Source organism: Phalaenopsis equestris, unplaced genomic scaffold, assembly GCF_001263595.1.
Source record: "Phalaenopsis equestris unplaced genomic scaffold, ASM126359v1 Scaffold000316, whole genome shotgun sequence".
Lineage (NCBI taxonomy): Eukaryota > Viridiplantae > Streptophyta > Magnoliopsida > Asparagales > Orchidaceae > Phalaenopsis > Phalaenopsis equestris.
The window spans coordinates 329,358-345,267 of NW_018164758.1; positions in this window are offsets into that span (position 1 = coordinate 329,358).

Sequence of the window (15,910 nt, forward strand, 5' to 3'; positions counted from 1 at the left end):
TGGTGTTAAGAAGCCTCTCACTATCTTCACAGATCAAACGCTGATGATGAATTTAATGAGGTGTGGCCCAATAGATATAGCACGCTAATATTGATTTCACACCAGCAAAGCAAGAATAAACATATAGGAAGACTTACATACATACCACTTAATTCCTCTGTATATATAACTTTTCATAAATAAAAATGAAATATTTTTAAAAATTTAAATAGTGATATTTTTTTTATTTGATGTAGAAGGTTTGGGTGGTATAAATGTAAAAGGAAGAGTTTAAGAGTTAGATATGTAAGTACACAAGTATTGGGTGGTATGTTTGTAAATGCCCATAGAACCTTTTTAAGTCGGCTCAAATTTTCTTCATCAACTAATAATAATAGTGAAGTCAAGGACTAGTGAACGGATATGATTTGCACATATAATTTGAAAAGTACTTTTAAAGTTATTTAAAGTAATATTTAGATGTTTAGGGTATTTAAAAAATATCATCATCACTAAACATATTTTATTTCAACTTACTTAAGATATAAATAAAATAAAACAAAATAAAATAAAAAAAAATAAAATTAAGAGCAAAATACATGAATTCTTCTCCTAAGTTGATCACAAGATTAGAGAAAGAGACAAATTAAGTGAGTTAGGAGAGAATTTCGGGTATAAAGGCAACAAACCAATTTTAAGGATTTGATAATATGCTATTTTGCAGCAAGCTTCGAAGGAACACACTCCATAACTATTTCATTATATGCAAAAGCAATACAATCTTTTCCGAAGGGTCATATAGGTGATGATTATTTGTGATACATAATAATAATAATAATAATAATAATAATAATAATAATAATAATAATAATAATAATAATAATAATAATAATAATAATAATAATAATAATAATAATAATAATAATAATAATAATAATAATAATAATAATAATAATAATAATAATAATAATTATTATTATTATTAATACACCAAAATAATATGTTGTTTTAAGTATACATTTTATGCTTATTTTTGGTGATATTGTACTTTAAATAAGGGTATTTTCATGTTTTTGTTGTAGGTATATCAATTTAGGCATTTGGAACAAAAGTAGCAAAAAAATACGAAATTTGGAGCCAAAACAATGATTTTGAAAATGTTGGATAATAATAATAATAATAATAATAATAATAATAATTATTATTATGTGCAAGGAAATTTGCAATAATATAGATATTGAAATCTATGTGTTAATTTACTTGAATATATAATATATCATAAATACAAATAAATAATAAAAAAAATGCTTGAACATGAGACATATTTTGTACATGGAAAGAAAACATAAGGTCTTGCTTAGTTGAAATAGTTTTAAAATGGTAAAAAATCATAGAAGGGACTCCAAGGTGATATCGAAATACTGGTAGATTTTTTTATATTTTTTTTACAAAAGTATTTCTAATGGACTTTTTGCTAGAATTCAACTAGTTGTATGTAAGGCGCAAGAATTCATTGGCTAATTATTGCCACTTAAATTTCAATAATTAATTAACTGATAATTCATATGTATATATATAGTACATCAAAACTATGACCACACAAATGTTGAGAAGATTCAACGGATCTCACCGAGTAGACACCAAAAGACTGCATCGAGAGCCAAAAGATGGAGACAACAACTATCCTTTCCTTCAGTCGAACCATGAGGCGATCGAACGAAAGAGCATGAGGCACCAGATTCAAGGGATGATCAGCTACAACTAGCTCCCTTGAATTATTCTGAGATTTTTCACAGAGATGGCCAAAGGGCACCACAATATCTTTGCCAATCCTTTCAGAAGGCCCCTTGTTTAAGGAGAGCTATACGTCATATTAAGATAATACACCCTCTACCTGATGGTCTGAGTTCTCCCTAACGACAAGAGAACCTCTATCTAGAATTCTCCCAAGGAAGTCGACTGAAAACCCTTTAGTCAAATGAAGTTTCTTTAGCCAACCGAAGACACTCTGATCAACCGAACAATTGCTAGACGACCATATGACAATAGCAGCAGGTCATTAAATAGACCATATGACAATACCAACAGGTCATTAAATACTTTTCGTTTTAGCAGTTATGAATATGGAATGACGCCAATGTCCTTATGGATCCCGAAGTCAGTTACAAATATGAAAAGGTGTATTGATTATTTGTAACGTTCTTATTAAAATAGGGACGAATATTTAACTTGTTAGATTCGTTTTATAAACCTTGAATAGACGGGTCATTTCTTCAAGAAGATACCAATAGACTTATCATTTAAGAAATTGTGTTATTGTGCACTATATTTCTCTCTTCTCTCGCGCGCGCTCTCTCTCCCTCTTTCTCTATTCCTCTCAACTATTCAAAGCTCTATTCCTTGGGTGTGATCCATAAGATATTTTTAGATTTAATATCCTAAAAGATATGGTGAGCGTGGAGTCACCGTCAACATAAAGAGGAGGAGAAAGAGCTTGAGAGAAACTTTAAACATGTAGTCCATTCGAGAATTTGTGCAACAATAAATTCATGAACTCCAAAACAAAATAGTAAGATAAATGAGAAAACTGACCCGTGCTGTACTTGAGGGGAGAGCACAAGCTCCTCATGAACCAAATTCTCAAGCAACAGAACCCCAAGGCCACCATGTGGCTCATGGGACTGAATGATTGTAAAAATCCCAGTATCAAGACAGTGTTGGGTCCATACCGAAGATCATATCACAAAGGAGCGAATGGAAGTGTATCAGAGGGCGAAGAATACATTATCCAGGAAAATCATCAATCATGAGCCAACTGAGAAGTTCAAAGTTTCATCCTTGGAACCCTACAAGGGTCGAAGTGATCCTACCGACCACATAACATTCTTTGAGTCATTTATATGCCTTCCTAAAGCCTCTGATGCATTGAAGAATTGGTTGTTCTATTCCAAACTGAGGGATTCTGCCCTTATGTGGTTTAATGGGCTCCCAGTATGAATTATTACTACCTTGAGTGTGTTCAAGAAGTTGTTTACATTGCAGTTCACTAGCACCCAAAAGCCCCACAAGGACTCTCAGGCCTTGTGACACATAAAGCATGGGAAGAATGAGAGCTCTTGAGCATATGTCACTCAACATTAGAAGGAGATGTTGGAAGTTCAAAATCTAGAGCATACGGTAGCAAAGGCAGCCAAAAGGCAAAAAATCCGATTGCTACCACTCAAAGAAAGAGGGCTCGCAAGATGATGGATGAAAGGAGAAAGATGGCCCTCACCTCAAACATGATGTATTATTCAAGGCTTTTACATATGCAAATCAAGCATAATATTCAAGTGTGTATTTTATTAATAGATGTTTCAATATATCCATTAAGATGTATTTTTATGCTATTTTTGTCTTTAAATCATTTTCAAAATAATTGATAAATAAATAAAAAATAAATACTAAAAATATATAAAAGAAAATTTTGATTTGTAAACTTTGAATAATTTTTATGACTCTCTTGTAAGCCCAATTTACAAACCGTCTTCACCAAATATAGAAAATGATAAAATTTAATGACAATATTTTTTCCAAAATTTTATGATAAATATAAATATAAAAATATAAGATAAATTGTACAATGATAATTTCTTATGAAATGTATGTGTGCAAGCATACATTTATTTTTAGATTCGTTTGACATTCTTTTCACGAATGTCTTAAACATGATAACCTATCTTATGACAACTTTTCATAGTTTTTTAAGTTCTTGATTTCAACATATAAAAGTTTTTATATAAACTTTACAGTTTAAAACAAATAAATTGAATAATTACATATATGTCCTAAGAACACTTTTTTATATAAAATGCACAAAAATGTTTTACAATTACCAAATTGCGAGGGAAGATAAAAAATAATAAGAGAGAAAGAGAGGGAGAGAAGAAAGAGTAGTTAGGATTCGCATACTGCATCTCGATTTTCGTGCGACGGGCCAATTAGTTTATGATTTTTCATAAAGTCTCGTTCTTTTCTTCTTATATGAAACTCTAAAATTTTTAATACTTCAAACATACAACTTTCTTTACTTTAAATAGAAAAGCATAGTCTTATCCTATCATACCAAATATTTTTAACTTTATAATTGATCTTCATTATTAAAAATTTTTATCTAAATTTACCATAATATTTATAAACATAAGTATAGTCATTTAAAGTTAAATCTTAATATTCCCAAGTCATGTTAAATTAATTTTAGAAATATGGTTAATTAAAGACAAATAAAATTTAGTTTTTTTCTTTTCAAAAGAAAATTTTCTTCCCGCCCAAACTTAAGCTTTTAAGTAATTTAAAAATGTTTTATTACAAAATTTAGTAGGTGAAAGAAACCAGTAAATAAGAAACCAGTAAATGCATCAGTAAATGCATGAAAATAAAAACTGACATGTAGAGGATTTATGATTATGAAACTGGGCTCTCGTATACTTCAGGTACTAACTCTAAAAAAATACAGGCCTCAAAGCCTTAAATGAAACATAATATATTCTAAGGAATTTGCTGAGAATTAAAAATAGAAATACGAAAACTGAAAATACTAAGAATGCAGGAAAAGTAAAAGTCTACAGTTACTATTACAATTATGTCCACAACACAATATGAAAGTTTTGACTACAACAGTTCTTAAATGAAAATACAACACATTTTCAATCACAAATAACGAACAAACATAAAAACAAACTACACTAGACTCATAAAAGTATAAGTTTTCATCTCCTTCCTCCTCATCATCATCATCTTCTTTTTCTTCTTCCTCATCTTCATCCCAAATGGGAGCATAGGGAGTGAAACTGGGACAAGGAGGAAATTCCACATTGGGCTCTCCCCTAAGATGTCTCATCATAGAATTTTCAAAATCAATATCATGCTGAAATTTCCTCTGCTGATATTCATCATTAAAAGCATTTCTTGCTCCAATCTCTCCCAACTGACCATGAATATTAATAATGTCCATTTGTTGAATCATGAGTTGGTCCATAATGTTTTCTAACAATGAAGGGTGAGAAGTATATCCCCATGCAGCTGATGTAGAGGGTCTATCCATTATTACCCCTCTAGATTCAATAAATGATTCAACTCTTTGAATCATATGCCTCCCAATAGGAATCTGTGGTTGTAATCTTTCTTCATTTCTATAGGACACTACTTCTAATTGTTTATATAAAGTGAAAATCAAAGCAGGGTATCCCAAGCCACTAGTTGTAGAACTACCAGCTATACTTCAAGCATGATGAACTATAAGTGCACCAACATCTATTGCTTTCATGTTCTAAATGCAATAGTTCAACACCACTCTATCTTTTATAACATCGGCAAGATGATTCGTTGGCAGTAATCTAGCAGAAATGAAGTGATGCCATACCTTTGACTGGCTAGTCAACATGGAAGCGGGGAAGTTAACTATCTTGTTATTCTTAATCTCCCACTCTCCTCTTCCATCCATAAAAAAACAAGCACTTTATCCAGTGATGAATCAGTCATCATGAATGCATCATACTCATCAAAAAATACCTTCGCAACCCATAAAAAGTATTGATCGGATCAACAACAATTCAACTTGTTTACCTCTAACCAGTATGTGGTCATCAGCAGTGAACCTCAAGTTGGAATAAAACTACCAAATCATGGGGACAATTGCTACTGCAGTGAAGTAGCATAATCTTTTTAAATTTATGACAAGGATCATCCTTTTGATCTCGCCACCCGGGTTAGCAAATGCCCGTTCTTAGATCAATCTTCTAATCTCTATTTGTGTATTGTAACTACATTGGGCCTTGAAGTTAACAAATCTTTGTGAATCAAAATCCTCAGACGTCCTTCCTCTCTTAACTCGGGGAGCCATTGTAAATTCTATAAAAATCCAAATAAATTCCAAACAAATTACTAAATTAAAAATCTAACTCCTCAAGCAAGATTATTTGGTAAGAAACTTTTCACAAGTTTTCTTCAAGCTTTTTCATAAAAAATCCCAAGTTTTGGATCTTTCATATTGTAGGAAAAATCCATGATAAAAATAAAAAATTTCTAAGTTAAAGTGAAGTTCTTACCAAGAGAAGATGAAATCTATAATTTTTAGCCTCCAAAATCTTCTCTACCGTCCTCAATAAGATGTCCCGGGTCAAGGTTTTGAGGTAGAAGATGACCGAAGCAATGAAAATGGAGCTTGTCCATGCGATTTTATGGTTTTTTAGGCAATCTAGCATGTTCGGGACTTTGACGCATCATGCGCTAGAGCTTAAATTCACCAGATTTTAGTTTCTGTGGAAATCTGCTCCGTACCGTCTTACGTCAACCTCTAATTAACTCAAATAAATATTTCTAAGCATACACAAACATCATTCTAACACCAAAATTTTAAAAATAACACAAAACTCACATTTATATATAAAATTTGCGCTAATACAAACTAACAATTTTCAAGCCAACAAAACATCAAATTCAGTGTTCTAACGCAAACCAACAACCTAACACTGAAATCTAAAAAAAATACAAAGCATAAATATAAATAGTGCAACACATGAAATGAAATGAAATCTAACTTAATAAACTAACATAAGCAGTACTAAACAAAATGTTCCAAGCATAAATTAAGTTCAAACATCTTCACTCTCATCCGTCTGGATATCTTCCATCGATTGGCTCATCAGTTGCATCCTCTTCAATCTAAGAAAGTTTCTTGAACATACGTACCAAAATATCTTCAATACACCCAGTATGTACCCAGTATGTTCAAAATGTTCCTGTTCAAAATGTTCCTTCAATCTCCAATCCAAATGATCCAACATTTCAGAAATATTCCCAATCATATGCATAAGATTCTGCACCTCTTTCTTTGTCTTCTTGATTCTCTTCAAAAGTGCATTAGAATTATAGTAAGGCTGAATAGGTGATGAATTCTGAAATTTTTGATCCATCAGTACATTCATATCAATTTCATCTCCCATTCCAGTACACCTGCAATAGACGTCCGAATCCATCAGCTTCTAAGGAAGAAGCACTTTTCCCAACTTTCATATGGTACTTGTGATTGACTACACAATAGGAAAATAGTGGTTGTATGTCCAAGTCCAGTTGCAGATCCATTCACAATCAAACCCAAAACCAAATTTACAATTATGACTTCAATATCAACATGTTTTCCGGTTTGAATACAATAATTCAGGATAACACTCTCCTGCGCACTCCATAGTTACCTTACTGATCTTCACGGTGGGTAGTAATTTTGATGCAATAAAGAAGTGTGATGCCTTAGAAGTACGATTTAAAAATGATGACAAAAAACTTACATTCCCATCATCTATGCCTCCCAATTAGCATCTTCATCCGTAAGCTACCGGTAGAGTTCATGCATATGGTCTCTCGTAGGGGTAAAATTTGCATAATGAGGTAAAATTTGCGTAATGGCAGATAGACACATTCTCAATCATAAACATCTCATTTTTTCTTGAAAGAGTGAACTGCACAAATCTGCCTCGCACATAGATTGTTCCTTGGTTGATCCTATGAAGATTTGCATAAAACTATTTCACCACAAAGACGACAACATCGACAGTAGTGTAGCAATGCACTTCCCAACGTCTCTGCACAATAATCTCTTCCACTCGAGTATTCAGTGTGTTGAATCCTCGATTCACAAATCCCTTTTCTTTAATTAGCCTCTTCTTCACTAGAACTCGATAATGTAATTTTTGAGCATCGAAACTGACAACCTTTCTCCGATTGACAATTCAAAATCTCACAGTATTTTTGGAGTGGGAAGCCATTGGATTTGAAATCTAGTTGTTTTTCCCTTGTTTTTTCCCTTACAATAGACCAAGGATTTGATTTTTAGGAGATATAAGGAGAAGAAACTGCCAAAAACCACCAAAAATTACTTTTTGAAACGTTTAAGTCATTTTCATCGTCGCGACGCATCTTGCGCCAGCTCTCTAGAATTCAGTGCATCATGCGCCAATCTAGTGCATCATGCGCCAGTTCAAAAAATTGCATGATTTCAATTTCAATCCAATAAATTCTCAATTTTTTTTATAAAGTTAAGCAAATAAAGATGTTTCTAAATATTTTTCTCAAATACACGGACTTCATAAAGACTTAAACATAAATATACGTAAAATATTTCAAACATAAAAAACTCAAAAGCAAACTAAATAACGATTCATATGGTTTGCCCCCCAAAAAGTGCTTGATTTAATTTCGTCAGCCCGACATTCCCAGTCTCATTTTGGGTGGCCCAATATTACAGTTTCTTTAAAATCTGGTCTTTGGCCATCAAAATATGATTTCAATATGTGCCCATTCACTTTAAATAATTTTCCAGCCTTGGGGTCTTCAATATTAACTGCTCCATAGGGATAGACTTTTATAACTCTGAATGACCATTTCCACCTAGACCGCAATTTTTCAGAAAATATTTTCAGTCTTGTATTGTATAATAAAACTTCTTATCCAGGTTCAAATTCTCTTTTATTATCTTTCGATCATGCCATTCTTTCATCTTTTCCTTATAAATCCTCGTATTATCGTAAGATTCATTCCTAATTTTCTCAAGCTCATTCAATTGTAATAATCTTTTCTCACCAGCTTCTTTCAAATTACAATTGAATTCTTTTATAGCCCAATAAGCTTTATGCTATAATTCAACTGGTAAGTGATAAGTTTTCCCAAAAATTAATCTATATGGGGACATTCCTATAGGTGTCTTATAAGCAGTCATGTATGCCCATAATGTCACATCTAATCTAACAGACAAAGCCATTTTTATTAGGATCAACACTCTTTTCTAAAATTTTCTTAATTTCACGATTAGATACTACTATTAAATCACTAGTCTGGGTATGATTATAATTTTATGCATTATATTATATTTTTACACCAATCTTGCAACTGTTGAATTCCTAAAATGAGATCCTCCATCTGTAATGATTACTCTCGGCATTGCATATCTTGTAAAAATATTTTTAAGTAAAAATTTTGAAACACTCTGAGCATCACATCTAAGTAAAGTGATTGCTTCAATCCATTTTGAAACATAATCCACAACAATCAATATATATATATGAATGTACAAATGGTCCCATAAAATCTAATCCCCGTGCATAAAAATTTTTCAATTTCCAAATTAAAATTTAGAGGTATTTCACTTATTTTTGAAATATTACATACTCTTTGACACTGATCACATGTTTATATATATATTAACATCTATAAATAGAGTAGGCCAATAAAATCCAAATTGCAAAATTTTATGAACACTTCTATTATTTCCAAAATGACCTCCAAATTCAGAATCATGACATTTCTGAATAATTTCATGAATTTCTTTATAAGGCACATATCGTCTCATTACTAAATCTTTACATTGTTTGTACAAATAAGGATTATCACAAAAATAAGATTTTGCATCATGAATGAATTTTTTTTCCTATTATTTTGTCAGTTCATATGATAAAATACCACTAACAATATAATTTACAATATTAGCATACCATGATATTTCCCATCCTTTTACAGCATAAAGTTGTTCATCGGAAAAAGTTTCATTAATTTCTTTTTCCAAATCAAGTATTTCTTCCTTTTCTAGCCTAGATAGATGATCAACAATTTCATTATCAGCTCCTTTTCGATCAACTATTACAAAATCAAACACTTGCATCAGAAGTACTCATGTAATTAATCTTGGTTTAACATCCTTCTTTTGCATCAAATATTTAATAGTCGAATGGTCAGTATACACAACACAACACATTTAGCTCATATATGATCTAAACTTATCAAAAGCATACATAATGAATAATAATTCTCTTTCAGTGGTGGTGTAATTAATCTGAGCATCATTAAGAGTCTTATTGACATAGTATATGAATTTAAAAATCTTATTATATATTTTCCCTAAAATAGCTTTAATAGCATAATCACTTGCATCACACATTAATTCAAAAGGTCTCTCTTAATCAGGTGAAACAATTATAGGTGCAGTGATCAATTTTTCTTTTAAAGATTCAAAAACTGTAAGGCAATCTTGATTAAACTCAAATTTTATATTTTTTTTAAGAGGTTGGCATAACGATTTAGTAATTTTTGAAAAATCTTTAATATATCTCCTATAAAATCCAGTATGTCCTAAAAAACTCCTAACTCCTCTTTCTGTGGAAGGTGGAGGTGGGTTCGATATAACCTGTATTTTTGCAGGATCTACTTCCATGCCATTTTCTGAAATTTTATGGCCAAGAACATAAATTGACAATTTTCCTAGTTCAATACGAGATTAGTCTTTTCACAATGTTCTAGAACTTTTTCTAAATGATTTAGAAATAATTTAAATGAAGTTCCAAATACAGAAAAATCATCCATAAAGACTTCAATCCTTTTGCAATCAAATCACTAAAAATTGACATCATACATATTTGAAATATTGTAGTTACATTACATAATCCAAATGACATTCGCCAAAAAGTAAACGTTCCATAAGGACTAGTAAATGTTGTTTTCTCTTGATTCTCTAGAGCAATAGGTATTTGATGATAACCGATATATCCATTTAGAAAACAAAAAATATTTGATATTTGTGCCCAGCCAGCCTATCTGGTTCAAAAAAGGTAAAGGAAAATGATCCTTCAGGTAAAGGAAAATGATCCTTCCTGGTGGTATGTAAATGTCCCTACTTCCAATTTTAATCTATGAAGAATCTCCAATTAGTGACTTATCTTGTTGATATTAATTCGTTATACTCATTTGTCACGGTAGTCACACCTCCTTTCTTTGGAACACAGTGAATTGGACTTACCCAAGCACTGTCTAAAATAGGATATATTATTCCAGCATCTAACCATTTAAAAATTTCTTTCTTAACAACTTCTTTCAACAACTTCTTTCATACTTCTTTCATCATAGGATTCAATCTCCTTTGAGGATCAACTCTTGGATCATGTTGATCTTCTAGTAAAATTTCATGCATACAAATTGAAGGACCAATTCCTTTAATATCAGCTAATGCCCATCCAAAGGCTTTCCTATATCTTTTCAAAGTTTCCAACAACTCTTATTCTTTCTTATCAAGTAATTCTGAGGATAATATAACAAGTAATGTAGATAAATCTCTTAGGAATGCATACTTCAAATGTGTAGGAAGTTTTTTTAGCTCTAGTTCAGGAGGTTTTTCAATAGAGGAAATCAAATTCTTGTTACTTTCTGTAGGATCTAATATTTCAAATTTTTCCTGAACATAATCCAAATTCTCTTTACTCACAGTTGACCTCACTTTTGATTGAGGTTTAGTTTCCCCTATTTAGTAGCCTAAGGTCTAGCCATAGGATTTTCTTGTTGACTATTCCTAGAAAACTAGAAAAGGAACCCTCACCTTTAGAAATTCCAAACTCTTCCTTGCTCAACTTGAAGTTCCATATACTAGTCTATACGAAGTTCCATATACTAGTCCTAACCTCTAGCACTTAGTAGGTTGGGTCAATATGGGGGAGCTCAAGATGAGCCCCAATAGGACTATTTGACCTTAGGGCTGATTCTAGGTATTGGTCTGGAGCTAGGGCACTCACTTACACTCACTATCACCTATATCCACTCACAACCCTAAAGCCAAAATTGTTAACTTTGATCCCTTGATCTTTTGGGAGACTCATGTTGATGGTCCCTTAGACCCATTGGCCTTAGGCTATTAGGCTAGGGTTTAGCTAAGTTTAGCTAAGACCAGTACATAGAGGACCCAAAAGGGGATCTTATTGGTCCATAGCTCATATAAGATGGTTGGCACCCCAATTCTATCAGAATTTCCAACTTGACCTTTTTCCCTCAATCCACCCAAATTACCTAAATTCATCCAAAATCCCAAAATTCATCCAAAATACCTAAAATTCTTCAAAATTATTACAAACCATTTTAAAATACCCAAATTGTCCAAATCCACCCAAAAATTCCAAAATCACCAAAACACCCCAAAATTTACCAAAATTACAAAAATGCTCTTGGCACCCCAAACTTTTTTGAAACATCAAAAATCACTTCAAATGTCTCTAAAATCAATTTGGACCCTTCAATTGAATTCAATTTGACCAATTTGACCAAAACCCTCAAATTGCCTTTAAAGGCCCAATTTCCCTAAATTCATCCCAATTGTCCATCAATTTGGCCCCAATTCCCCTCAATTTCAATACTAAACTCAAATTTAACTTTCATATAATCAATAAAAACTAAATCCAAGCCTAATTGACCCATGCTTTGAGCTCAATTTTCATGCAAATCAAAAACCCCAATTTTAACCATACGACTTAAGCCCACCAAATTGAACCCCATAGCCTACTCAATTTTCCCCAATTTGGATCCTAAATTGTTTCTATTTGGATCCTAAATTGTTTCTAATAATCCTATACACCAAATAGAACCTTAAATTGGCCTTGGTGAAGCCTCAATTGCACTCAATTTTAACCCAAGTCCAAAATTCCCTAAATTTATCCTAAATTGGCTATGTCTCCAAATACTACCAAATTGAATGCCCTAACCCCAAAATTGACACCCAATTTATGTTGAAAACTCTTCATGACATTCTTATAGACCATTTTAAACCACTAATTTGGACTTAGTCCAATCTTAGCCCGACCTAGACCCAAGTCTAGTCCAACATGCCCAAATTGACCAAAATCCCAAAATCCTTCAAATTGAGTTTCCAATTGAACTCAAAATTACTTCAATGCTTCACAAAAAACCTTCATGACAATCATATACACAATGTTGATCAATTAATTGAGCTCAAATTCATGGCTAGCCTAACAAAAACCCAACTTTTAGCCATTTTGATGCAAGTTAAATCCATTCACCAAAATTGACTTAGCCATCGTAAAGTCACCAAATTAAGGTTTCCACAGCCACTAAACACACCTTATTGACCAGGATAAACCCTCTTAAACCACCCAAGTAATCTATGGAGAAAGGGTCCCCTAATTTAAGGGTTCTTATCCCATTTATGGGCCTTAACATAAATATCTTCTCCATCATCACTTGCCTTTGAGGGTTAATCATAATTAACCCTCCCACTGGCTCACTTGACCCTCTGGACACCACCCCTAGTCCTGCTGGCCAACTTAGTGGTTGGATAACTCCAAAATTGAGGGCCACCACCCCTAAATCAAACCCAATTTCAACCTTGAGGGCCAGCTCCCCCTAACATAATTGATCTTTAGAGCTTCTCAGCCCTCCACCTAAGCATTAATTTGCACCTGAATTCATACTCTGACAGCCACCCTAAAGCATTTTATTTAAACCCACCCTCTCATGGCCAAGACAAAAAGTGTGCCAAATCCGTGAGGAAACTCTATCCAATTGCTCACAGGCACTCTCTAAGAACTCCTAAGCTCATTGCCACCATTTTCCCCCACTGATCCTCACTGTGAAAGCCCAATTTTGAGCTCAAATTTCTGCCCAAAATCAGGACAGATTTCTCCATAGCTCCACAATCCACCAAAATCAAATTGTTTGTGCACACACCATCCCTAGGGCAAGAGAAGTTGATTCCTCATAAAAGCCCCCTCTTAAATAGCCTCTAACCTAGCTCTAGACCAACACCTGAAATCCACTTTGATCGTTGATATCGAATTCATATCTAAACAATTCACCAGGGCTTGAGACTTCATCTGAAGGTTTGTTGGACCCAATCCAAGCTATCAGAACCATCTGATTGAGGCCTTCCCTCTAAGACAAAGCTATTGATCTCTAATCCTAGCCCGAGCTTATTTTGATTCTCCATTTGTAATGGCTTTGTTTTTTACTTGATTAACCATATAGATGTGTTCTCCTTAAGAAGATTAAGATTTATAAACAAATCTCATGTAATTTGGTTGAGTCTAGCTCGAGATCTTAAGTACGTGTTAGGCCACTTGGGGATGATAACGGAGAGCCGTTCGATCGCGCGTGGATCCAAAGGATAGAGGAGATCAAGCCGAATCAACTCTCGGTGCAAGAAGGTGGGCCGCGTAGCATGCCAAGATGGAAAGTACAGTGAATGAGAGTGCGTCGCGTGTGAGTTTGGAGCCGCTGTAGGTTGAGGTGGCGTCGTATGGATAAGTAAAAAAATATGGATTTTTTGAATTATTTTAAATGCCTAAAATTCAAAAATCCATATCTTTCTCTAGAAAAATCATAAAAATAAAAGAAAAATACCCTCTTGCTCAAATAGAGGAAAATAATGTGGAATAAAAATAAAAATTATTTGACAAACATATGATTTTTAATGAATTAAATACTCTATGTGGTATTTTAATTCTCCATGATTAGATATTGCTCACCATGGCTTGAAACTTTTAGGGTCCATTCTTCATCATAGAGGGGGTGTTCTCTAATTTTTCCAGGGTCAGAGGGCATCTCTAAACTTCTATCCCTAGTTTTCAAGCTAGAGTGACCATTTTGGCTAATTTTAACTACATAAACCGAAATATCACTTGGAAAATTATGAGAATAATTTTTGTAGGTTTCTTGTGGTCAGAGAATAATTTTATAGTTTACAGTACCGTTTTCTCTTTTACTTTCCGCATTGCAGTTTTATGCTTATAAACTTACATGTTAAACAACGATGTCACCCGATATGAAAACCAAAACTACTAGGATAGTCGTGAAACCAAAACCAAAACTAAAAAAATCAATCAAGATAAAATTTACCACAACAACATTCAAAATATAAGACAACTTTAAATTTAATCACAAACATCACAAAACAACAATTGCAACTAAATTAAAATATCTCTATTGGATGATCAAAAATCCCTCAGAAGAGGTAACCTACGGTTGCTAACGAGACTTCCCACAGTCTAAATGAAAGTATGAAACTCATTAAGTTGAGTTTAGTGAATTCATTTAGACTAAGTGAATCCGATATAAAATAGTGGTCTCGGAACGAGGGAACCATAGAATCCTAATCGGTGTAGCTCTAGTCAGCTTTAATATGCCCCATAACATTTAATGACCATAACCATAGAGACATCTGATTTGACAGTATAACCTAACACATTAAAAAACTTAAACCCGTCACGACAAGGAGCTTGGAGCTAGCATTGTGGGCAGCACGACCATCTTCAATAGCAAGAGGACTACAATAGCATATCTTTCCTTAGAATTAAACAACAGGCCATATGACTTCGAGGTGGTTTGCTTGTGTAACGTAAATCCTCAACCTTTTCCTTAGGCCTGCACAATATAAGCCCTAACTCGTATTAAGATTTTGAGGTTATCATTCATTACGACCTAAATTCTCATATCTTCTAGGCTATTCATGTGATCGTTTCACACGAATATAAGCTCAAACAAATAAAATCAAGAGGATGAAACATTTAAATAATTTCTTCTCAAAATTGAAGCCAAACAATATCATAGACTAGGAAGTCATCAAGGTTCTCCTTTAGATCTATGACATCCTCTAGTTCTTTCTCCTTTGGATTCTACAATAAATGTTCCAAATTGAATCATTCCTCTTTCACACCTCTTTGTCCGACCTCGTTGAAAAGTCCTATCCTTTTGACCTCTTTGAAGATAACATTTCTTGATTTTTATTGAGAGTTTTCTTAAGTGACTTTAGTCATTTAAGAGGTAATTAACTATAGGGGTTTGCCATTATAGGAAGCTTTTTGAACCCAGCTTAATATAAACCCTATTTAATTCTTCGTATTAAATAGGGAAACTTGTTGACTTATAAATAAAATGATTTCATAGACCAAACAGATGTTATATATTTCTTAGTTTATTTAAATTATGAAAGATATGAGATCAGTTTGATTTCATATTTTTTAAACTTATATATATATATATATATATATATATATATGTAAATTAAATGTCTTTCTGAAGTGGGCGACGGGATTTCGATTCCAGCGACCGACCGGCTCCCAAAGGGAAACTG